Consider the following 24575-nt stretch of genomic DNA (forward strand, 5'->3'; position numbering starts at 1 on the left):
GGTGTGTTTTACTGGGTGCAGGTGTGTGCTTTAACTTGAATAAAAGCATTGTGATGGTTGAGACCGAAAGATCCGGCTGCAACTGTGTAATTCTGTTCACCACTCTAATTCCGGTGTTTAGAACTTTTGTAAGGGGAGTGATTGGAAACCAACAAGGGCAAAACCAGATACACTGCTATAACATGGCACAATCACCCCCTCTGCCTGCTTTTGTGCAGCCTATCGATTGCTTGGGCTCAGTTATTCCCTGCCTCTGCCTCCCAGACACAGCACCTTGTTATATGTATCTCGAAGCAAAGAAATTAGACAAAAAGTATTGATCAGCAGAGGACATGAGAGGACTGATGTGTCTGTAACCTTCGCCTGTCTTGCCTCTCACTCTGCTCTGTTGCTGAGACGGCAGTAATAGGATTCTGCGACTGGAGGACTGGGATGAGGTCATACTGCTGACAACAGAAAGGAAACACTGCAGTCCGCTGGGCTCTTTCCTTATTCAAACTTTTCCAAACGCTTTCTCTAACTTGTCTCTGAACTTTATTTTTCTTGTGGTTGAAGCTACACAATCCCCCATGAATCAACCTGCCGGGCTTTATTTAACTTAACAAAAGATAGCAGCTGTCGAAACATATCCTTTTTTTTATTTGTCAGAAAGTTCTGCTTGCTTTTCATCCTCCTTTTTATTCGTTCTCTCTCTCCTGTAGAGGGGGCAGGCATTGTGTGCGAGAGGTTACACGAAGGCCGGTCATCAGAGAGTGGCCAACTGAGGGAAATCTTTATTAGTCGGAAAATTGTGTTGGGGAAATTGATGGGATTGAAGGCCGATAAATCCCCAGGGCCTGATGGACTGCATCCCCAGAGTAGTTAAGGAGGTGGCCTTGGAAATAGTGGATGCATTGACAGTCATTTTCCAACATTCCATTGACTCTGGATCAGTTCCTATGGAGTGGAGGGTAGCCAATGTAACCCCACTTTTTAAAAAAGGAGGGAGAGAGAAAACAGGAAATTATAGACCGGTCAGCCTGACCTCAGTAGTGGGTAAAATGATGGAATCAATTATTAAGGATGTCATAGCAGTGCATTTGAAAAATGGTGACATGATAGGTCCAAGTCAGCATGGATTTGTGAAAGGGAAATCATGCTTGACAAACCTTCTGGAATTTTTTGAGGATGTTTCCAGTAAAGTGGACAAGGGAGAACCAGTTGATGTGGTATATTTGGACTTTCAGAAGGCTTTCGACAAGGTCCCACACAAGAGATTAATGTGAAAAGTTAAAGCACATGGGATTGGGGTTAGTGTGCTGACGTGGATTGAGAACTGGTTGTCAGACAGGAAGCAAAGAGTAGGAGTAAATGGGGACTTTTCAGAATGGCAGGCAGTGACTAGTGGGGTACCGCAAGGTTCTGTGCTGGGGCCCCAGCTGTTTACATTGTACATTAATGATTTAGACGAGGGGATTAAATGTAGTGTCTCCAAATTTGCGGATGACACTAAGTTGGGTGGCAGTGTGAGCTGCGAGGAGGATGCTATGAGGCTGCAGAGTGACTTGGATAGGTTAGGTGAGTAGGCAAATGCATGGCAGATGAAGTATAATGTGGATAAATGTGAGGTTATCCACTTTGGTGGTAAAAACAGAGAGACAGACTATTATCTGAATGGTGACAGATTAGGAAAAGGGGAGGTGCAACGAGACCTGGGTGTCATGGTACATCAATCATTGAAGGTTGGCATGCAGGTACAGCAGGCGGTTAAGAAAGCAAATGGCATGTTGGCCTTCATAGCGAGGGGATTTGAGTACAGGGGGCAGGGAGGTGTTGCTACAGTTGTACAGGGCCTTGGTGAGGCCACACCTGGAGTATTGTGTACAGTTTTGGTCTCCTAACTTGAGGAAGAACATTCTTGCCATTGAGGGAGTGCAGCGAAGATTCACCAGACTGATTCCCGAGATGGTGGGACTGAACTATCAAGAAAGACTGGATCAACTGGGCTTGTATTCACTGGAGTTCAGAAGAATGAGAGGGGACCTCATAGAAACGTTTAAAATTCTGATGGGTTTAGACAGGTTAGATGCAGGAAGAATGTTCCCAATGTTGGGGAAGTCCAGAACCAGGGGTCACAGTCTAAGGATAAGGGGTAAGCCATTTAGGACCGAGATGAGGAGAAACTTCTTCACCCAGAGAGTGGTGAACCTGTGGAATTCTCTAGCACAGAAAGTAGTTGAGGCCAATTCACTAAATATATTCAAAAGGGAGTTAGATGAAGTCCTTACTACTCGGGGGATCAAGGGGTATGGCGAGAAAGCAGGAAGGGGGTACTGAAGTTGCATGTTCAGCCATGAACTCATTGAATGGCGATGCAGGCTAGAAGGGCTGAATGGCCTTCTCCTGCACCTATTTTCTATGTTTCTATGTTTCTATCATCATCATAGGCAGTCCCTTGCAATCGAGAAGGACTTGCTTCCACTCCAAAAACGAGTCCTAAGGTGGCTGAACAGTCCAATACAGGAACCACAGTCCCTGTCACAGGTGGGACAGATAGTCGCTGAGGGTGATGGAGGGTGGGACTGGTTTGCCGCACGCTCTTTCCGCTGCCTGTGCTTGTTTTCTGCATGCTCTCGGCGATAAGACTCGAGGTGCTCAGCGCCCACCGGATGCACTTCCTCCACTTAGGGCGGTCTCTGGCCAGGGACTCCCGGGTGTCAGTGGGGATGTTGCACTTTATCAGGGATGCTTTGAGGGTGTCCTTGTAACATTTCCTCTGCCCACCTTTGGCTCATTTGCCGTGAAGGAGTTCCGAGAGGAGCGCTTGCTTTGGGAGTCTCGTGTCTGGCATGCAGACAATGTGGCCTGCCCAGCGGAGCTGATCAAGTGTGGTCAGTGCTTCAATGCTGGGGATGTTGGCCTGGTCGAGGACGCTAATGTTGGTGCATCTGTCATCCCAGGGGATTTGTAGGATCTTGCAGAGACATCGTTGGTGGTATTTCTCCATCGACTTGAGGTGTCTACTATACATGGGCCACACAGGAGGGCAGGTATTACGACAGCCCTGTGATCCTCCGAGATGTTTGACTGCGAGAGAAAGATATTACAGGGGTCTATGTGGAGTGAAAACTTTCCATTGCTGACCCCTCTTTTGTCTATTAATGTTCCGGTGCCAGCCATGGCTCAATGGGCAGCTCTCTTGCCTCTGCATCAGATTGTCGCAAGTTCAAATCCCACTCCAGAGACCTGAGCACATAATCCAGGCTGACACTCCAGTGCAGTGCTGAGGGAGTGCTGCACTGTCGGAGGTGCCGTCTTCTGGATGAGACGTTAAACCGAGGCATCATCTGCTCTCTCAGGTGGATGTAAAAGATCCCAGGGCACTAGTCAAAGAAGAGCAGGAGAGTTATCCCCGGTGTCCTGGCCAGTATTTAACTTTCAACCAACATCACCAAAAAAACAGATTATCTGGTCATTATCACATTGCTGTGTGTGGGAACTTGCTGTGCGCAAATTGACTGCCTGTTTCCTACATTACAACAGTGACTACACTTCAAAAGTACTTCATTGGCTGTAAAGCGCTCTGAGATGTCCTGAGGTCATGAAAGGCGCTATATAAATGCAAGTTGTTTCTTTATCCATTAGTTTAGTGGACCATGGACTTTCTACCAGTTAGATAGGCTCCCGGGAATACCGGAAGTAATGTGAGTGACCCCCGTTCTCCCAGTACCCTTCATGTTCCCTCATTTATCAATTCAGTCCTGAGCTTCACGGTGCTGAAATGTCCAATTGCCATTAATTGCTTCCATCCATGCGTAACTCCTATCAGCTGTTGTTCCAATATTCATACCGTGTGGAAAGATTCAGAACATAGAGCACGGAACAGAAAACAAATTCTGATATCTTCTATTCATCCCATCCTCCCATCCACCATTGCTGGTAGAGCCCTCAATTACATCTGCCCTGCTTTCTGGAACGCTTTCCCGAAGAGGAAAGGGAGAACTTGCATTTGTATGGCGCCTTTCATAACCTCAGCATGTCCCAAAGCACTTTACAGCCAATGAAGTACTTTTGGAGTGTAGTCACTGTTGTAATGTAGGAAACGTGACAGCCAATTCGCACACAGCAATGTGATAATGACCACATAATCTGTTTTTGTTATGTCGGTTGAGGGAAAAATATTGGCCAGCACACCAGGGATAACTCCCTTGCTCTTCTTCGAAATAGTGGCGTGCTTGAGAGAGCAAACAGGATCTCAGTTTAACGTCTCATCCGAAAGATGGCACCTCCAACAGTGCAGCACTCCCTCAGCACTGCCAGCTGGGAGTGCCAGCCTGGCATTATGTGCTCAAGTCCCTGGAGTGGGCCTTGAACCCACAACCTTCTGACTCAGAGGCGAGTGTGCTGCCTACTAAGCCACAGGATGGGTATAATATAATGAGATGGGATGACAAGCAAAGAAAACTCTTCGCATACGTTCCTGAGTCATCAACAAGTCATCAGTGTACAAGCTGAATCACACCATAACCACTGGCCCAAAGCAGCCCCCTTCAAATCGGCAGACACCGCATTGCCAGAATTATTAAATTGGGAAAGTTTCTAAGCCCCATCACCTCGCCCTGGTACACCTATTGAACCAAATCCCGTACGATGGCAGGGGGGGTCATCTAGTCGTCAGTTAACAATATGCAAGTACAATACATATCACCAACCATGAGGCGATTCTTAAATTTCCTCCTCAGTATGTCAGTCTGCTAGAAATGTCCCTCACGCTGTCTGTCATGTACGTAGCCTCTATGTAACACCACTGCAATACTGTATATACTTAAACAATGCGCACCTTGACCACAGGGGGAGAACTTGTGGGAGACACTCCTTACCTGGTCATCCAGGTATATAAAGGGAGGTCCCACGCAGGGTCAGCACTTCTTGGTCCTATGAATAAAGGTTCAAGTCATAGAGTGACCTTGTCCATAGAATGTGCCTCGTGTGGGTTTTGTGCCATTGAGTAAGGACTTTACATTGGCGACAAGAAACGGGAATCAATGACCCACGAGAATGGCCACCGGTAACACAGAGGAATGGTACTGTGTTGGTGAGGACTGGGACGATTTCATTGAGAGGGTCCAGCAAAGCTTTGTCACGAAAGAATGGCTGGGAGATGCAGCGGCCGACAAGCGAAGGGCACATCTGCTGACCAGTTGCGGACCTAAGACTTACGCGCTCATGGAGGACAAAAAGCCGGCGGACAAAGCCTTTGAAAGAGAGCAGCAAACTAATCGGTGAGCACCTCAAGCCAGCGAGCAGCATGTACATGGCCCGACACAGATTCTATACCCACCGACGTCATGAAGGACAGAGCATACTGGACTTCGTTGCGGACCTCCGACGTTTGGCCAGCCTCTGTAAGTTCACAGACGCCTGCAGGGGGGAGATGTTAGGGGATTTCTTTATTGAGGGCATCGGTCATGCGGGAATTTTCCTAAAGTTAATTGAGACCAAAGACTTGACTTTGGAAGCGGCGGCGTTGATGGCTCAGACTTTCCTGGCAGGGGAGGAGGAAACCAAGGTAATATACGCGCGCAATTCTGCCTCCAACGCGGCGGGGGATCAGGGAGTCAATATCATAAACGCGACTCAGAGCCCTGCAGGCAGGCAAGGGCAGTTCAACACACCTCAGGCAGCAATAGACCCCAGAGTAGGTTTTCAACAGAGACAATGGCAAGCTGAATGGACATTTACGCCATCACAGTGGACAATGCGGTCCGGGATGGAGCCATTGACACCCACTAACAGAGTACTCGAGCAGTCAAAGGGACAATCAGCGAGGAATGCTGGGTCATAGCTCCTTTGTTCACAACAATGGGAATCTCAGCTCATGCTGGAAGTGTGGGGGGAAACACTCTGCCAAGATTTGCAGGTTTCAACAATTCGTCTGCAGAAATTGCAACTTCAGTGACCATTTAGCTCGAATGTGTAGGAAGCCTGTAACCAGGTTAATTTACGAGGCGGATCGACCAGAAGAGGGATCTGTGAGGCAGGATGACTCTTGGGGCAAATCAATGGACACTGAAGTTCAGCGGGTTCATGTAGCAAACATTCACAGCTCATATACCAAAACGCCACCAATGATGATGAAGGTTTTATTAAATGGTATCCCTGTACACATGGAGCTGGACACGGGGACCAGCCAGTCACTCATGAGCGCTCAACAATTTGAAAAGCTATGGCCATACAAAGCCAGTAGACCCAAACTAGAACCCATTGAGACACAACTACGGACGTATATCAAAGAAATCATTCCAGTACTAGGCAGTGCAATGTTGGCAGTCACACACAATGGATCAGTGAACCGGCTGCCGCTCTGGATTGTCCCGGGCAATGGTCCCGCACTGTTGGGAAGGAGCTGGTTAGCTGAGATGAACTGGAAATGGGGGGATGTGCACACAATGTCATCGGTGGAGCGAAGTTCGTGCTCACAAATCCTACAACAATTTGAGTCACTATTCCAACCTGGCGTCAGGGCGTTCAAAGATACCAAAGTAGTGATACGCATCACCCCGGACGCCAGACCAGTGCACCACAAAGCCAGAGCGATGTCGTATGTGATGCGGGAGAAAATTGAGAGCGAATTGGACCGTTTGCTAAGAGAGGGCATCATCTCGCCCATTGAATTCAGCGACTGGGCGAGCCCCATCGTTCCCATCCTAAAAGCGGATGGCTCTATCAGGATCTGTGGCGACTACAAGGCCACTATCAATCGGGTGTCCCTACAAGACCAATACCCGCTCCCGAGAGCGGAGGACCTTTTCGCCACGCTGTTTACCAAGTTGGATCTCACTTCAGCCTACATGACCCAAGAACTGGCCGACAAATCTAAACTACTGACCACCATCACCACACACAAGGGACTGTTCGTTTACAACAGGTGCCCGTTTGGCATTTGATCAGCGGCTGCGATTTTTCGAAGAAACATGGTAAGCCTGCTTAAATCCATTCCTGGAACAATTGTATTTCAGGACGACATCCTCATCACGGGTCGTGACACCGAGGAGCATCTCCACCTAGAGGAGGTGCTATGCCGACTGGACCGGGTAGGCCTGCGACTCAAGAAGTCTAAATGTGTGTTTTTGGCTCCTGAGGTTGAGTTTCTGGGCAGGAGGGTTGCTGCAGATGGGATCCGGCCCACCGAATTCAAAACAGAGGCGATTCGACGAGTGCCCAGGCCCGGCAACACATCGGAATTACGTTCATTTCTGGGACTGTTGAACTATTTCGGGAACTTTCTGCCGAACTTAAGCATGTTGTTGGAGCCGCTACACGTGCTCCTGCGTAAGGATTGTGATTGGTTTTGGGGTGATTGTCAAGGCTTTCAATTGGGCGCGAAACTTACTTTGTTCAAATAAGATATTGACCCTGTACGACCCCTGTAAGAAATTGGTTCTGACATGTGATGCATCGTCCTATGGGGTTGGGTGCGTGTAGCAGCAGAGTAATGCTGAGGGCCAACTACAACCTGTGGCTTATGCTTCCAGGTCGCTCTCTCAAGCAGAACGGGGATATGGTATGGTTGAGAAGGAGGCACTCGCGTGTGTCTATGGTGTAAAAAAAATGCATCAGTACCTTTTGGACAGGAGGTTCAAATTAGAAACGGACCACAAGCCGTTAACATCCCTGTTGCCAGACAGCAAGGCTGTCAATGCCAACGCGTCAGCTCGCATACAGCGATGGGCTCTCACGCTGGCTTCATATGACTACTCCATCCAGCACCGGCCTGGCAGCAAACATTGCGCTGACGTGCTCAGCAGGCTTCCACTGGCCACCACTGAGGGGGCAGCGGAGCAAAGCGCCGAGATGGTCATGGCCGTTGATGCCTTTGACAGCGCAGGCTCCCCCATCACAGCCCGCCAGATCAAAATCGACAAACAGAGATCCCCTCCTATCTCTGATTAAGAAATGTGTCCTGACTGGGGATTGGGCGCCCGCACACGGAGCATGTCCTGAGGAGGTCAGACCGCTCCACAGATGGATGAGCTGTCCATCCAAGCTGACTGCCTACTATGGGGCAGCCGAGTAGTCATGCCCCAGAAGGGCAGGAAGGCATTCATCAGGGAACTCCACAGCGAGCATCCAGGCATCGTTCTGATGAAGGCCATTGCCCGGTCACATGTTTGGTGGCCAGGAATTGATTCAGACCTGGAACACTGTGTTCGCAGGTGCACGACGTGTGCCCAGCTGGGTAATGCCCCCAGGGAGTCCCCACTCAGCCCATTGCCCTGGCCCACCAAGCCATGGTCACGTATTCATGTAGACTACGCGGGCCCGTTCATGGGAAAAATGTTTCTCATTGTGGTAGATGCGTCGTCGAAATGGATCGAGTGCATCATTTTGAATTCGTGCATGACATCCACCACCGCGGAGAGTCTGCGTGCAGTCTTTGCAACCCACGGCTTGCCAGACATCCTTGTTAGCGATAATGGCCCATGTTTCACGAGCTACGAATTACGGGAGTTCATGTCGGGCAATGGCATCAACCATGTCAGGACAGCACCGTTCAAGCTGGCCTCCAATGGCCAGGCGGAACGTGCGGTCCAAATCATTAAACAAGGCATGCTAAGGATTCAAGGACCCTCCCTTCAAAGCCGCCTATCGCGTCTCCTGCTGACCTATAGGTCCTGACCGCACTCGCTCACGGGGGTCCCGCCCACTGAGCTACTTATGAAACGAACACTCAAAACTCGGTTGTCCCTCATTCACCCAGTCCTGACCGACATAGTTGAGGGCAAGCACCAGTCCCAAAACGAGTACCATGACCGAAATTCAAGGGGGAGATGTATAGAAATAAATGACCCCGTATTTGTCCTCACTCATGCCGTGGGGACCAAATGGCTTGAGGGTACTGTAATAGACAAAGAGGGAAACAGGGTCATCGTGGTTAAACTTAACAATGGGCAGATATGCCACAAGCATCGGGACCAAGTAAAAAAAAGGTTCAGCATAGTCACTGAGGAACCCGAGGAAGTTCATGAGATGCTGCCCACACCACTGCCAGTGAACGAACAACAAGAACATTCAGCAGCATGTTCCGGCGGTCAGCCCGGACAGGCCGGAATCACCGCAGGTGACAGACACTCACGCCAAGGCTCAACAACCAGAGCCCGAACTGCGGCGCTCCACGAGGGAGCGTAGACCACCTGAAAGACTTAACCTATGATCCCAATCAGACTTTGGGGGGAGATGATGTCATGTATGTAACCTCTATGTAACACCACTGCAATACTGTATATACTTAAGCAATGCCTACCTTGACCACAAGGGGTGAACTTGTGGGAGACACTCCTTACCTGGTCATCCAGGTAAAAAAGGGAGGTCCCACACAGGGTCAGCACTTCTTGGTCCTATGAATAAAGGTTCGGGTCATAGAGTGACCTTGTCCATAGAATGTGTCTCGTGTGGGTTTTGTGCCATTGAGTAAGGACTTTACACTGTCACTGTGGACTGTTGAAGACAGCCCAGTCTGAGAAAATCATGTACTCCCTGCAGTTGAAACAGGAGAAATTCTTTGAGATCTGGCCTGCTGCCAGCATCTGGCACACAGCAGCAGTGTAGGTTGCACACCAAACATCAGAGTGCATGTCAGCTTATTGTGTTCCTAACACAGATGAGACTACACACAGAGAGGTTAAAGTAACAGTGACCTCAGTCTTTATTAAGACACTCCAGAGTGAGGAACAGGCCTTAGGGGCCGGCTTATATACAGAGCTCCCAAGGGATGCTGGGATCCCTTGGGACTTCAGGGGATGCAATCCCTGGCGGCAGAACATGGGAGTGCATGCTTTACAGATACACAACATCACTCCACCCCAAAGTCAAAGTGAAAACTATTTACAAGGTGAGGCAGTCGGGAGCCTTTCTTTCCCTGGTGGACCGCCTCGGTACAAATGTCTGTTCTGGTGTGTTGGCTGTTCCCTCGCTGGGCTGGCGTGTTGTTGGCCCTGCAGGGCTGCTGGGTGAGCCTGGCCTTGCTGGGCTGTTGGGCGTGATGGGTTAAATTTCCTGCTTCGGGGTGATGTCGTTGATCCTTTGGGTGTGTGTTGTGGGCTCGAAAAAGGTGGTGTCTGCTGTGGGTTGTTCAGGGCAGTCTGTGAACCGCAGCCTCGTTTGGTCCAGGTGCTTTCCGCAAATTTGACCATTGTCTAGTTTGACTACAAACACCCTATTCCCTTCTTTAGCTATCACCGTGCCCGTGATCCACTTGGGACCATGTCCATAGTTTAGCACATACACGGGGTCATTCAGATCAACTTCTCGTGACACAGTGGCGCGACCATCGTTTACATTTTGTGCAAGGAAGGTAGTGCAGGGGTTCCCTGTGGTCATCCCCCTACAAAACAGATACACTGCTTTGGGTAATGTTGAGGGGGATGACTCATCAGGGGAGGGCAGCAGCAGCCAAGTTCATGGCACCGTGGCTGGCTCTGTTGCACAGGAGGGCATGAAAAAGAGTGGGAGAGCGATAGTGAAAGGGGATTCAATTGTAAGGAGAATAGATAGGCGTTTCTGCGGCCGCAACCGAGACTCCAGGATGGTATGTTGCCTCCCTGGTGCAAGGGTCAAGGATGTCTCGGAGCGGGTGCAGGACATTCTAAAAATGGAGGGAGATCAGCCAGTTGTCGTGGTGCACATTGGTACCAACGACATAGATAAAAAAAGGGATGAGGTCCTACGAAACGAATTTAAGGAGCTAGGTGCTAAATTAAAAAGTAGGACCTCAAAAGTAGTAATCTCGGGATTGCTACCAGTGCCACGTGATAATCAGAGTAGGAATCGCAGGATAGCGCAGATGAATACGTGGATTGACCAGTGGTGCAGCAGAGAGGGATTCAAATTTCTGGGGCATTGGAACCGGTTCTGGGGGAGGTGGGACCAGTACAAACCGGACGGTCTGCACCTGGGCAGGACCAGAACCAATGTCCTAGGGGGAGTGTTTGCTAGTGCTTTTGGGGAGGAGATAAACTAATATGGCAGGGGGATGGGAACCAATGCAGGGAGACAGAGGGAAACAAAAAGGAGGCAAAAGCAAAAGACAGAAAGGAGATGAGGAAAAGTGGAGGGCAGAGAAACCCAAGGCAAAGAACAAAAAGGGCCATTGTACAGCAAAATTCTAAAAGGACAAAGGGTGTTAAAAAAACAAGCCCGAAGGCTTTGTGTCTTAATGCAAGGAGTATCTGCAGTAAGGTGGATGAATTAACTGTGCAAATAGATGTTAACAAATATGATGTGATTGGGATTACAGAGACGTGGCTCCAGGATGATCAGGGCTGGGAACTCAACATCCATGGGTATTCAACATTCAGGAAAGATAGAATAAAAGGAAAAGGAGGTGGGGTAGCATTGCTGGTTAAGGAGGAAATTAAGGCAATAGTTCAGAAGGACATTAGCTTGGATGATGTGGAATCTTTATGGGTATATTTGGACTTTCAGAAGGCTTTCGACAAGGTCCCACACAAGAGATTAATGTGCAAAGTTAAAGCACATGGGATTGGGGGTAGTGTGCTGACGTGGATTGAGAACTGGTTGTCAGACAGGAAGCAAAGAGTAGGAGTAAATGGGGACTTTTCAGAATGGCAGGCAGTGACTAGTGGGGTACCGCAAGGTTCTGTGCTGGGGCCCCAGCTGTTTACACTGTACATTAATGATTTAGACGAGGGGATTACATTGTACATTAATGATTTAGACGAGGGGATTAAATGTAGTATCTCCAAATTTGCGGATGACATTAAGTTGGGTGGCAGTGTGAGCTGCGAGGAGGATGCTATGAGGCTGCAGAGCGACTTGGATAGGTTAGGTGAGTGGGCAAATGCATGGCAGATGAAGTATAATGTGGATAAATGTGAGGTTATCCACTTTGATGGTAAAAACAGAGAGACAGACTATTATCTGAATGGTGACAGATTAGGAAAAGGGGAGGTGCAAAGAGACCTGGGTGTCATGGTACATCAGTCATTGAAGGTTGGCATGCAGGTACAGCAGGCGGTTAAGAAAGCAAATGGCATGTTGGCCTTCATAGCGAGGGGATTTGAGTACAGGGGGCAGGGAGGTGTTGCTACAGTTGTACAGGGCCTTGGTGAGGCCACACCTGGAGTATTGTGTACAGTTTTGGTCTCCTAACCTGAGGAAGGACATTCTTGCTATTGAGGGAGTGCAGCGAAGGTTCACCAGACTGATTCCCGGGATGGTGGGACTGACCTATCAAGAAAGACTGGATCAACTGGGCTTGTATTCACTGGAGTTCAGAAGAATGAGAGGGGACCTCATAGAAACGTTTAAAATTCTGACGGGGTTAGACAGGTTAGATGCAGGAAGAATGTTCCCAATGTTGGGGAAGTCCAGAACCAGGGGACACAATCTAAGGATAAGGGGTAAGCCATTTAGGACCAAGATGAGGAGGAATTTCTTCACCCAGAGAGTGGTGAACCTGTGGAATTCTCTAGCACAGAAAGTTATTGAGGCCAATTCACTAAATATATTCAAAAATATAGTCCTTACTACTAGGGGGATCAAGGGGTATGGTGAGAAAGCAGGAATGGGGTACTGAAGTTGCATGTTCAGCCATGAACTCATTGAATGGCGGTGCAGGCTAGAAGGGCTGAATGGCCTACTCCTGCACCTATTTTCTATGTTTGTATGTTTCTATGTTGCTGCCGCCTGCTCTCTGCCTGATCATGCAAGTTCGAGTGAACCAGCGACAGTCTGGTTTTAAGTGTCCTTTTCATGAGTAGCTCAGTCGGGGGCACCCCTGTGAGCGAGTGGGGTCTCGTGCGGTAGCTGAGCAGTACTCGGGACAGGCGGGTTTGGAGTGAGCCTTCTGTGACTCGTTTAAGGCTCTGTTTGATGGTTTGTACTGCCCGCTCTGCCTGCCCATTGGGCTGAGGTGACATGTTTGACCCCATTGCGGGTCATGAATTCTTTAAATTCAGCACTGGTGAAACATGGCCCGTTGTCATTGACCAGTATGTCAGGCAGGCCGTGGGTAGCAAACATGGCCCTCAGGCTTTCAATGGTGGCGGTGGCGGTGCTTCCTGACATTATTTCACATTCAATCCATTTTAAAAAAGCATCCACCACCACCAGGAATATTTTACCGAGAAACGGGCCCGCATAGTCGACATGGATCCTCAACCTGGAGGGCCAGGACCACAAACTTAGTGGTACCCCTCTGGGCACGTTGCTCAACTGAGCACACACGCTGCATTGCCGTACACAGGACTCTAAGTCAGAGTCGATACCGGGCCACCACACGTGAGATCTGGCTATCGCTTTCATCATTACTATACCCGGGTGTGTGATGTGGAGATCCGAGATGAACGTCTCCCTGCCCTTTTTGGGTAGCACTACGCGGTTACCCCACAACAGGCAGTCTGCCTGATTGGACAGCTCGTCCTTTCGCCGCTGGAATGGCTTGATTAACTCTTGCATTTCAATGGGGATGCTGGTCCAGCTCCCATGCAGTATACAGTTTTTTACTAGGGACAGCAGAGAATCTTGGCTGGTCCAAGTCCTAATCTGGCGGGCCGTGACAGGTGATTTATCATTTTCAAACTCTTCCATGACCATCAACAAGTCTGCGGGCTGCGCCACCATCAACAAGTTTGCAGGCTGCGCCATTTCCACCCCCGTGGTGGGCAATGGTAGCTGACTGAGAGCATCCGCACAGTTATCGGTGCCTAGCCTGTGGCGAATGGTTATACGCTGATAGCGCGAGGGCCCACCTTTGTATGCGGGCTGAGGCATTATTACTTATCCCCTCGTTTTCAGCGAACAGGGATATGAGGGGCTTCTGATCGGTTTCCAGCTCAAATTTGAGGCCAAACAAGTACTGATGCATTTTCTTACCCTGAACACACACACTAATGCCTCTTTCTCAATCATGCTGTAGGCCCTCTCTTCCTTTGACAAGCTCCTGGAAGCATAGGCGACAGATTGCAACTTCCCTGCAACGTTAGCTTGTTGTAATACACACCCGACTCCGTACTACGACGCATCACATGCTAGCACGAGTTTTTGACATGGGTTATACAATACAAGCAGCTTGTTGGAGCATAAAATGTTTCTGGCTTTCTCAAAAGCAATTACTTGTTTTTTTTCCCCATACCCAGTTCTCATCTTTATGCAATAACACATGTAGGGGCTCTAAAAGGGTGCTTAACCCCGGTAGGAAGTTACCAAAATAGTTGAGGAGTCCCAGGAATGACCACAGCTCCGTGACGTTCTGCGGCCTGGGCGCATTCCTGATAGCCTTTGTCTTGGTGTCTGTGGGCCGAATGCCATTCGCTGTGATCTTTCTCCCCAAAAACTCCACTTCTGTTGCCATGAAAACACATTTCGACATCTTCAGCCGCAGCCCTACGCGATCCAGTCGCTGGAGGACCTCCTCCAGGTTTTGTAGGTGCTCGGCGGTGTCCCGACACGTGGTCAATATGTCGTCCTGAAAAACCACCATGCGTGGTACCGACTTGAGTAGGCTCTCCATGTTTCTCTGGAAGATCGCTGCTGCTGACCGAATTCCAAACGGGTATCTGTTGTAGATGTACAGTCCCTTGTGTGTGTTGATGCAGGTGAGGCCCTTCGAAGACTTCTCCATCTCCTGCGTCATGTAGGCCAAAGTCAGGTCAAGCGTGGTGAACATCTTGTCTCCTGCCAGCATCGCAAATAGGTCTGCCTTAGGTAGCGGGTATTGGTCTTGTAGCAAGAAACGATTAATAGTTACTTTATAATCGCCGCAAATCCTGACCGCGTCATCACTTTTGAGTACTGGAACAATCGGGCTGGCCCACTCGCTGAATTCCACTGGGGAGATGATGCCCTCACGTTGCAGCCTGTCCAGCTCGATTTCCACTCTCTTCTGTATCATATGAGGTACCGCTTGCGCCTTGTGGTGCCTCTGGGACCAAGTGGATCCGCACCTTCGCCCCGGGAGAGTTTCCAATGCCTGGCTCAAAAAGGGAAGGAAATTTGTTAAGAACCGGAGTACATGAGGCCTCATTGACATGTGATAGCGCTCAGATGTCATCCCAGTTCCAGCAGATTTTGCCCAGCCAGCTCCTTCCAAGCAGTGTGGGGCCATCGCCCGGGACAATCCAGAGTCGCAGTTTGTGCACCGTGCCCTCGTAGGTGACCTTGACCATGGCACTGCCCAGGACAGTGATGAGCTCTTTGGTGTATGTTCTCAGTTTCGTGTGGATGGGGCTCAGGGCTGGTCTGAGTGCCTTGTTGCACCACAGTCTCTCAAACATCTTTTTACTCATGATGGATTGGTTAGCGCCAGTTCCATGGCTACGGATAAGCCATTTAATTTTACGTTTAGTATTATAGGTGGACATTTCGTCGAAAATGTGTGCACCCCATGTACTTCAGCATCTGCCTCCTCTTTCTGAGGCTCGAAATTGCTTTGATCCACCATGGACCGATATTCCTCTGCCACGTGGTGGTTAGCAGGTTTTGCAAAGCTTGCAGCTCATCTGCAGGCTGGTTGGAGGTGCCCCATTGTTCCACAGCTCTTGCAAACATACCCTTTGAAGCGGCATGAATAGGCTGAATGGAAGCCCCCACAACGTCAACAAGGTGTGAATTGCCTTGCATTCATCCTTTGTTGCAGACTCTGAGTCATCTGGGTCACCTGAAGCCTGCTGGCAATTGCAGACTCGTGGTTTCTGCCCTGTACATTTCTGCTCGCAAACACAGTTCCAGTTCATTTATGAACATTGATAGCACTTGTGTGCTGAGAGATTTGTTTGGTGTTATCACTGGTGGACATAAACACCTGTGCTATCGCAATGGCCTTACTGAGGGTCAGTGTCTCTACAGTCAAAAGTTTTCGCAGGATGGTCTCATGGCCAATGCCCAGTGCAAAAATGTCTCTGAGCATCTGCTCCAGGTAGCCATCAAACTCACATTGTCCTGCAAGTCGTCTTAGCTCAGCGACGTAGCTCGCCACTTCCTGACCTTCAGATCGCTGGAACATGTAGAACTGATACCTTGCCATCAGCACGCTCTCCCTCGGGTTAAGATGCTACCGAACCAGTGTACACAGCTCCTCATACGACTTATCTGTGGGTTTCACTGGAGCCAGAAGGTTCTTCATGAGGCTGTAGGTTGGTGCCCCGCAGACCGTGAGGACCGCTCTCCTTTTTGGAGCGCTTCCTTCTCCGTCGAGCTCGTTGGCTACAAAGTACTGGTCTAGCCGTTCGACATAGGCTTCCCAGTCCTCACCCTCCGAGAACTTCTCCAGGATGCCCACATCTTTGCTGCATCTTTGCGTTGGATTCATATACTCGTCACCAGTTATTGTGTTCCTAACACAGACCAGACTGCACACAGGGAGGTTAAAGTAACAGTGACCTCAGTCTTTATTAAGACACTGCAGAGTGAGGAACAGGCCTTAGGGGCCGGCTTATATACAGTGCTCCCAAGGGATGCTGGGATCCTTTGGAACTTCAGGGGATGCACTCCCTGGTGGCGGAACATGGGAGTGCATGCTTTACAGATACACAGCACACCCCACCTGGGCTCGGCAACTGGAGAAGCACAACCCAAAACCAATTGCAATTTGGAAGTGAACAAACTGCTATAAGGAGAACGAGACTGTCTGTGTCGTTATCAGACATAGAATGTGTGTACTGTAAATCACTGCTCCAGTGAGGGACTGAGTATGAGGAAGGCAAGTGCAAGGAATGGCCTGTACTGAATATCATCATCATAGGCAGTCCCTCGAATCGAGGATGACTTGCTTCCACACCGAAAAGGGATGAGTTCACAGGTGTTTTAATGAAGGACCTAATATTCCAGGTCCTGAACTACATCTTGAAGGGTGGAAGATGCCTGTGCGTGGATTTTTTTAATGTGTGGTGGCCGTTGCACACCAGCCACCACACGGGCTTGGCAGAGCTCAGTACTGAATAAAGCAATCCTCCATCAACATTAGATGAGTAGACGGGCTTTACCGACGTGGCAGTTTACTATCACCGTGTGTTGAGCTTCTCCTAATTGCACACTAAGGGTTAGCAATGTTGTGATTTGCTGCTGGCTGGGTGGATATTGACCTTTGTCCATCCTCCTAAACTTGCTCCTGAGGGGAAACAAACCTGAAAGGTGTTGGTGTACAAGCCCAGCATTAATATTGCTTTGCTTGTTAATGTGCAGATTTACTCAGGACTTACTTTATTCCCACTTTACAACACAGGAGGAAGCCATTTGGTCCATCCACCTGTGGCAGCTCTTTGAAGTACCCAATAAATTTAGCCCCAGTCCCCTGATCCATTTGAAACTACCATTACAGCACCACAGAGAGCCAGTAGGTCCCACAGTGAGGAGCAGGGGAGTGCTTCCCGGTGTCCTCGGGCCAATATTTATCCCTCAACCAACATCACTAACACAGATTATCTGGTCATGATCACCTTGCTGTTTGTAGGAGCTTGCTTCATTTGGCTGCTTCATTTCTTCCATCACAACAGTGATTACACTTCAAAAGAATTTCATTGGCTGTAAAGCACTTTGAGAGGTCCTGAGATCGTGAAAGATGTTAAATAAATGTGAGTCTTTCTTTCTTGCTGGGTATGGTTCAATGGGCACCAGCATCTCTCTGGGATTGTTCCCAAATGGGCTTCCCTCACATATCAGCTTAAGTGCTGAGTGTTGTCAGATTATTGCTATTCGACCATGATGGGTCGTTACCATCAAATTGGATCCTATCCTCACCTGCCATTCACATACAGACACTTTCGAAGACGGGTATCTGGACAAAAATCAGAAGCTGGAACCTTGGTGAAAGATCTCTGTGTCAATATCCCAGGGAGAAGTACATACAACTGAACAGCCCCAGCACACCCTCCCAACACTACCCCAGCACAGAGCAGTGATCTACTCTGGGGCCTTCGGGCCTTTATGATTTAGTGGTGGATTTACCCACTAGGCCATCTGAGAGTTTTATTTCAACCGTCGCCATCATTGGGCTAACAAATCCTCCCAGATCTCTGCGCTCCTCCAATTCTGACCTCTTTTGCATCCCTGATTTCCATCGCCCCCACCATTGATAGCCGTGCCTTCAGCTGCCTGAGCCCTAAACTCTGGAATTCCCTCCCTAAACCTCTCCGCCTCTGTATCTCGCTCTCATCCTTTCAGATGCTCCTTAAAACCTACTTCTTTGACCAAGCTTTTAGTCTTCATTCCTGGTATCACTTTATGTGGCTCGGCGACAAATCTTATTTGATAACGCTCTAGTGAAGCGTCTTGAGATGTTTTACTCCTTTAAAGGCTATATATAAATGCACGTAGTTGTTGTTGCTCAATGCCCACCGGAACTCCAAGGGGGTGAACCTTGGGTACTTTGTGCTTCCCGTTAATGCCCACGGGAGGGCGGTAACGGGGTGTAAAAGAGTTTTTTCCCAGGTGTGGTCAAAACAGCGCCACCCGCTAAATGGGGGAGGGGGTTTGCAGCGGCACTAACAGGTAGCGCTCCACTCGGACACGCCCAGCAATGATGACATCATCGCCGTGCGCAGCGCCCTCCTAATGCCCCAGAAGCTAAATTCGGTCGCAGCCCCTGTCTTACCGCCTGGTGCTGACAACGGGAGTCGGGAGTCGGCTGCAGGAGCGCTATTTAAAGGCGCCATCTTTAGAAACATTTTTCGGCAGCCATTACTGTTTGCAGCACACAGGCAGACAGGCTGTTTGACAGGCTTCAGCGATTTTCAGTTGAAGGAGTGTTCTGGCTCTTAAACATTCCTGTCTTTCATTGAGGGCAGGTTTGAATCGACATTAATATTGTTTCATGGGGGCTGTGTTGGCACTCGACCTCCCGCTCCAACGGCCTGGACATCTATTCCATGTCTTTATGCCAGCCAGATGATTCACCCGAGGATGGGTAAACAGCATGTGAGTCAGGAACATATGGCTGAAAAAGTTGGTGCACTGAGCAGTCCAAACAATAGATTCTTTTAACCAATTATTTATTGACTTCAACAGTAGCAATCAATAAGCATCAATAAAAGTTTAGAATTATACAATCATAGAATGGTTACAGCACACAAAGAGGCCACTTGGCCCGTCGAGACCTTGCCGGCTCTCAGCTGATCCCACTCCCCGTCCTTTCCCCTGAAAATCTCTCTCCTTCATGGACTTATCCAACTCCCTTTTGAAAGCCACAGTTGAGTCTGCCTCCACCACCCTTTCAGGCCGTTCAGATCCTAACCACTCACTGCGTAAAAACCTTTTTTTTTCTTACATCTCCTTTGGTTCTTTTGCTAATCACCCTGCCGCCAATGGGAACAGTTTCTCTCGATCAACTCCGTCCAGGCCCCTCTATTAAATCTTCTCTCACTCTTCTCTTCTCAAAGTCGGACAATCCCAACTTCTCCAGTCTATCCATGTCTCTCATCTCCACAATCATTCTCGGAAATCTTTTCTGCACCCTCTCTAAGGCCCTCACATCCTTCCTAAAGTGCCCAGAATTGGACACAATACTCCAGTTGAGGCCAAACCAGTGTTTTATACAGGTTCATCATAACTTCCACACTTTTATACTCTATACCTCTATTCATGAAGCCCAGGAATCCATAAGCTTTTTTAACTGTTTTCTCAACCTAGCCTGCCACCTTCAACGATTTTTGCACATATACCCCCAGGTCCCTCTATTTATGCACCCCTTTATGATTGTACCCTTAGTTTATATTTCCTCTCCTTTCTTCCAAAATGTATTACTGCGCACTTTTCTGTGTTAAATTTCATCTGCCACGTGTCCGCCCAATCCACCAGCCTGTCTGTGTTCTCTCACTGTTTATTATACTTCCAAGCTTCATGTCATCTGAAAATGTTGAAATTGTGCCCTGTACACCCATGTCCAAGTCATTAATATATATCAAGAAAAGCAGTGGTCCCAGTACCGATCCCTGGGCAACACCACTGTATACCTTCCTCCAGTCTGAAAAACAACCGTTCACCATAACTCTCTGTTTCCTGTCACTGAGCCAATTTCATATCCATGCTGCCACGGTCCCTTTTATTCCGTAGGCTTCAACTTATTATGTAGCCTATTATGTAGCACTTTGTCGAACGCCTTTTGGAAATCCATGCACACGTCGTCAACTGCATCAACCCTAATCAACCCTCTCTATTACCTCATCAAAAAACACATTCAAGTTGGTTAAACATGATTTGCCTTTAACAGATCCGTGCTGGGTTTCTTTAATTAATCCACACTTGTCCATACAACTGTAAATTTTGTCCCTGGTTATTGTTTCTAAAAGCTTCCCCACTACCAAGGTTAAACTGACCGGCCTGTAGTTGCTGGGTTTATCTTTACATCCTTTTTTGAACAATGGTGAAGGGAGAGCCACAGGGAGAGGGAGAAGGAGAGGGAGAGGGAGGGTGAGGGGACAGGGAGAGGGGGAGGGGGAGGGGACAGGGAGAGGGAGAGGGAACAGGGAGAGGGGACAGGGAGAGGGAGAGGGAGAGGGAGAGGGAGAGGGGAGAGGGAGAGGGAGAGGGAGAGGGAGAGGGGACAGGGAGAAGGAGGGGGAGAGGGAGGGGAGAGGGAGAGGGAGGGGAGAGGGGGAGGGGGAGGGAGAGGGGAGAGGGGAGAGGGAGAGGGAGAGGGAGGGGGAGGGGGAGAGGGGAGAGGGGTAGGGGGAGTGGGAGGGGGACGGGGAAGGACAGGGAGAGGGGACAGGGAGAGGGGACAGGGAGAGGGAGAGGGAGGGGAGAGGGAGAGGTGGAGGGAGAGGGATAGGGAGGGGGAGAGGGGAGAGGGTAGAGGGAGAGGGAGAGGGGGAGTGGGAGGGGGACGGCGAGGGAGAGGGAGAGGGGAGAGGGGACAGGGAGAGGGAGAGGGAGGGGAGAGGGAGAGGGAGAGGGAGAGGGGACAGGGGTGGGAGGGGGTGAGGGAGAGGGGACAGGGAGAGTGAGTGGGAGAGGGGAGAGGGAGAGGGAGAGGGAGAGGGAGAGGGAGAGGGGACAGGGAGAGGGAGAAGGAGAGGGGAGAGGGGAGAGGGAGAGGGAGAGGGAGAGGGGACAGGGAGGGGGAGGGGGAGAGGGAGAGGGGACAGGGAGAGGGAGAGGGAGAGGGGACAGGGAGAGGGAGGGGGAGAGGGAGAGGGAGAGGGAGAGGGAGAGGGAGATGGAGAGGGAGAGGGAGAGGGGAGAGGGGGAGGGGAGAGGGAGAGGGTGAGGGGACAGGGAGAGGGAGAGGGGACAGGAGGGAGAGGGGAGGAGGGGGAGGGGGGGAGGGAGAGGGAGAGGAGAGGGGAGGGAGAGGAGAGGGAGAGGAAGAGGGGACAGGGAGAGGGAGGGGAGAGGGAGAGGGGACAGGGAGAGGGAGAGGGAGAGGGGCGAGGGGAGAAGGAGAGGGAGAGGGGAGAGGGAGAGGGAGAGGGAGAGGGAGAGGGACAGGGAGAGGGAGAGGGAGAGGGAGAGGGAGGGGGAGAGGGAGAGGGAGAGGGACAGGGAGAGGGAGAGGGAGAAGGAGAGGGGAGAGGGAGAGGGAGAGGGAGAGGGAGAGGGGACAGGGAGAGGGCGAGGGAGAGGGGAGGGAGAGGAGAGGGAGAGAGAGAGGGCACAGATAGAGGGAGAGAGGAGAGGGAGAGGGGAGAGAGGGAGGCGAGAGGGAGAGGGAGGGGGGAGAGGGGAGGGAGGGGAGAGGGAGAGGGGACAGAGAGAGGGGACAGGGAGAGGGGACAGGGAGAGGGAGAGGGAGAGGGAGAAGGAGAGGGAGAGGGGAGAGGGAGAGGGAGAGGGAGAGGGGACAGGGAGGGGGAGGGGGAGAGGGAGAGGGGACAGGGAGAGGGAGAGGGAGAGGGGACAGGGAGAGGGAGGGGGAGAGGGAGAGGGAGAGGGAGTGGGGAGAGGAGATGGAGAGGGAGAGGGAGAGGGGAGAGGGAGAGGGGGAGGGGAGAGGGAGAGGGTGAGGGGACAGGGAGAGGGAGGGGGAGAGGGAGAGGGGACAGGGAGAGGGAGAGGGAGAGGGAGAGGGAGAGGGAGAGGGGAGAGGGAGAGGGAGAAGGGGAGAGGGGACAGGGAGAGGGGACAGGGAGAGGGAGAGGGAGAGGGGACAGGGAGAGGGAGAGGGGAGAGGGGACAGGGAGAGGGGACAGGGAGAGGGAGAGGGAGAGGGGACAGGGAGAGGGAGAGGGGAGAGAGAGAGGGAACAGGGAGAGGGAGCGGGAGAGGGAGGGGAGAAGGAGAGGTGGAGGGGGAGGGAGAGGAGAGGGGACAGGGAGAGGGAGAGGGGACAGGGAGAGGGAGAGGGGAGAGGAGAGGGAGAGTGAGAGGGAGAGGGGACAGGGAGAGGGAGAGGGACAGGGAGAGGAAGAGGGGAGAGGGAGAGGGAGAGGGAGAGGGGACAGGGTGAGTGAGTGGGAGGTAGGAGAGGGAGAGGAGAGGGGAGAGGGAGAGGGAGAGGGGAGAGGGAGAGGGAGGGGGAGAGAGAGAGGGCACAGATAGAGGGAGGGGAGAGGGAGAGGGAGAGGGAGAGGGAGAGGGAGAGAGGGAGGCGAGAGGGAGAGGGAGGGGGGAGAGGGAGAGGGAGGGGAGAGGGAGAGGGGGACAGAGAGAGGGGACAGGGAGAGGGGACAGGGAGAGGGGAGAGGGAGAGGGAGAAGGAGAGGGGAGAGGGGAGAGGGAGAGGGAGAGGGAGAGGGGACAGGGAGGGGAGGGGAGAGGGGACAGGGAGAGGGAGAGGGAGAGGGGACAGGGAGAGGGAGGGGGAGAGGGAGAGGGAGAGGGAGTGGGGAGAGGGAGATGGAGAGGGAGAGGGAGAGGGGAGAGGGAGAGGGGGAGGGAGAGGGAGAGGGTGAGGGGACAGGGAGAGGGAGGGGGAGAGGGAGAGGGGACAGGGAGAGGGAGAGGGAGAGGGAGAGGGAGAGGGGAGAGGGAGAGGGAGAGGGGAGAGGGGACAGGGAGAGGGGACAGGGAGAGGGAGAGGGAGAGGGGACAGGGAGAGGGAGAGGGGAGAGGGGACAGGGAGAGGGGACAGGGAGAGGGAGAGGGAGAGGGGACAGGGAGAGGGAGAGGGGAGAGAGAGAGGGAACAGGGAGAGGGAGCGGGACAGGGAGGGGAGAAGGAGAGGTGGAGGGGGAGGGAGAGGGAGAGGGGACAGGGAGAGGGAGAGGGGACAGGGAGAGGGGACAGGGAGAGGGAGAGGGACAGGGAGAGGGAGAGGGGACAGGGAGAGGGAGAGGGAGAGGGACAGGGAGAGGGAGAGGGGACAGGGAGAGGGCGAGGGGAGAAGGAGAGGGAGATGGGAGAGGGAGAGGGAGAGGGAGAGGGACAGGGAGAGGGAGAGGGAGAGGGAGAGGGGAGAGGGAGAGGGAGGGGGAGAGGGAGAGGGAGAGGGAGAGGGAGAGGGAGAGGGAGAGGGAGAAGGAGAGGGGAGAGGGAGAGGGAGAGGGAGAGGGAGAGGGGACAGGGAGAGGGGACAGAGAGAGGGAGAGGGGACAGGGAGAGGGAGAGGGAGAGGGACAGGGAGAGGGAGAGGGGACAGGGAGAGGGCGAGGGAGCGGGGAGAGGGAGAGGGAGAGGGAGAGAGAGAGGGCACAGATAGAGGGAGGGGAGAGGGAGAGGGAGAGGGAGAGGGAGAGGGGAGAGAGGGAGGCGAGAGGGAGAGGGAGGGGGAGAGGGAGAGGGAGGGGAGAGGGAGAGGGGACAGAGAGAGGGGACAGGGAGAGGGGACAGGGAGAGGGGAGAGGGAGAGGGAGAAGGAGAGGGGAGAGGGAGAGGGAGAGGGAGAGGGAGAGGGGACAGGGAGGGGGAGGGGAGAAGGAGAGGGGACAGGGAGAGGGAGAGGGAGAGGGGACAGGGAGACGGAGGGGGAGAGGGAGAGGGAGAGGGAGAGGGGAGAGGGAGATGGAGAGGGAGAGGGAGAGGGGAGAGGGAGAGGGGGAGGGGAGAGGGAGAGGGTGAGGGGACAGGGAGAGGGAGAGGGGACAGAGGGAGGGAGAGGGGAGAGGGGGAGGGTGAGGGAGAGGGAGAGGGAGAGGAAGAGGGGACAGGGAGAGGGAGGGGGAGAGGGAGAGGGGACAGGGAGAGGGAGAGGGAGAGGGAGAGGGGAGAGGGAGAGGGAGAGGGGAGAGGGGACAGGGAGAGGGGACAGGGAGAGGGAGAGGGAGAGGGGACAGGGAGAGGGAGAGGGGAGAGGGGACAGGGAGAGGGGACAGGGAGAGGAGAGGGAGAGGGGACAGGGAGAGGGAGAGGGGAGAGAGAGAGGGAACAGGGAGAGGGAGCGGGAGAGGGAGGGGGAGAAGGAGAGGTGGAGGGGGGAGGGAGAGGGAGAGGGGACAGGGAGAGGGAGAGGGGACAGGGAGAGGGAGAGGGGAGAGGAGAGGGAGAGTGAGAGGGAGAGGGGACAGGGAGAGGGAGAGGGGACAGGGAGAGGAAGATGGGAGAGGGAGAGGGAGAGGGAGAGGGGACAGGGTGAGTGAGTGGGAGGTAGGAGTGGGAGAGGGAGAGGGGAGAGGGAGAGGGAGAGGGGAGAGGGAGAGGGAGGGGGAGAGGGAGAGGGAGAGGGACAGGGAGAGGGAGAGGGAGAAGGAGAGGGGAGAGGGAGA

The sequence above is a fragment of the Pristiophorus japonicus genome, chromosome 12 (assembly GCF_044704955.1).
Source record: "Pristiophorus japonicus isolate sPriJap1 chromosome 12, sPriJap1.hap1, whole genome shotgun sequence".
In the NCBI taxonomy this organism is placed as follows: domain Eukaryota; kingdom Metazoa; phylum Chordata; class Chondrichthyes; family Pristiophoridae; genus Pristiophorus; species Pristiophorus japonicus.